The following is a 1,856-nucleotide window of genomic DNA, read 5'->3' as shown; positions in this document are numbered from 1 at the left end:
GTTTGAGACCATTCATTATACTTAATGAATATTTATGGTAGAAAGTAATAACAGTTCTATTTTCGAACCCCAGATTTTCATCAAATTCTCGCCATAATAGGGCAAATTAAACTTTCAGTGTCACGAACCAGGAACAGAGACGGGACCCAATTACGTTCGTTTTACTCAGTTTTATTTAGAAGGAGTAAAGGACTTGCATCCACGACCCGGGGATCGTCGGTCACGGGTAGCAGATCGCTAAGAACGCGGAAGTGGCAATGTCAAGAGCGAGGGAAAAACAGGTTGATGGGACGGAGGAGCAAAAACATAAAAGAGTCCAGAAAATGGTCGGCAACGGGAATCAGACAGAACAACAGGGCAGGATGGAGTCAGAAGTCACAAAGGTTTGCCTAGCCTGTAGCATAGGTTCACAAACGATGCATCGAGTATTGTCAGGAAGGCGGGGGTTTAAAATAGAGGAAGCAGCCAATCAGCGTCCGCGGCTTTTGGCACCAACGGAGCAGACTCAGCTCCCCCGCATCAGTAATCAGGACAGAAATAAAGCCAGAAAAAAGAAGAAATTAAAGAAAATGAATAATAAAAAGAAAATAAAAGAAGAAAAGGGAGAAAGCCCAAAAAGAAAAAAAAGGAAAAATAATGGGGAGGGAAAAAGAAAGAAAAAACAGTTGTCGGGGACCCCGCAGCAGCAAGACGGCATGTCAGCTCCCTCCAGATGAACCTCATGTTATGTACAATAAATACACATTTTTGACCTAGGAGTATTTAAAAAAGAAATGCTTATATCATAGTTCATGTATTTTGGATTATTCAAATCATTTTTTTTTTTTAATGATCAAAGTTTAATTTTTTCTTACCACCAGTGGAACTAATAGAAAGATTCCCCCAACCCCTGTTCACACCTTGATCTTATGGTTTCTTGGCATCAGACTGAACTATATTCTTTCGCTTAAAGTTCCTGACATTAGTTTGAACTTGTAGTTTGCATTTAAAATAAAATGAAATTAAATGAAATGATCTGCATTTATATAGCGCTTTTCAAGTCAATGACTTCCCAAATCGCTTTACAATGTGCTCCACATTTCCCAATAGCGGCCTTGCAGCCATGTAAGGCGCTAACCTGCTTATTGGGGGTATTAGGGGTTCAGTGTCTTACCCAAGGACACTTCGACATGTAACACGGATTCGAACTGGGATCCCTTGATCCCAAGACGAGCGCTCTACCTCCTGAGCTACTGCCGCCCCATAACCATTTACGGTATAAGAAAAGGTGATATACTGCATGTACATCTCAAATAAGCACAAAGTATGTGCAAGCAGCAAAATATCAACTTTATTATAGTAATTTAAGTCAAACACAACACAGAAAACAGTTCTTTTGATCTTTTGATCGTGCGAGCCGCTTTGTGGAGCTTATACGTGTGACTTTTTCGCTTTGTATATAATGCCAGTCAAAATCGTGTTAGTAACGAGTAAAATACCTTTTTATGCCAGCAGGTAAATCTACGATATATACGAAAAAGGTGGCTCGGATGACTAGTTTATATTGTATTGTCTGGTTCTTTTGAAATACTTATGTTTATGTTTGCAACGGCAGAGTGGAGGGAGGTGACTGGCGCAAAAGTTCGGCTCTGTTAGTGAGTCTGTTTGTACCATGGATGAGCGTGCGTTGCAGCCAACACAAGCTCATGTTCGAATATATTTTACCGCTTGCTATTTTGTTACTGAATCGGCGATCAGACCTCATCAGCAATTGTGTGCATCATTGATTACAATATTTACAGTGCCTTAGTTTGCACATAAGTTAGACTTTAGAAGAATTTACTTTCCTTGGCGGGGCGGCAGGGCGGCTGAGTGGT

This window comes from Urocampus carinirostris, chromosome 2, assembly GCF_059441175.1.
Source record: "Urocampus carinirostris isolate Australia breed hairy pipefish chromosome 2, RoL_Ucar_1.0, whole genome shotgun sequence".
In the NCBI taxonomy this organism is placed as follows: Eukaryota; Metazoa; Chordata; class Actinopteri; order Syngnathiformes; family Syngnathidae; genus Urocampus; species Urocampus carinirostris.
Note: the sequence above shows the minus strand (reverse complement) of the source record.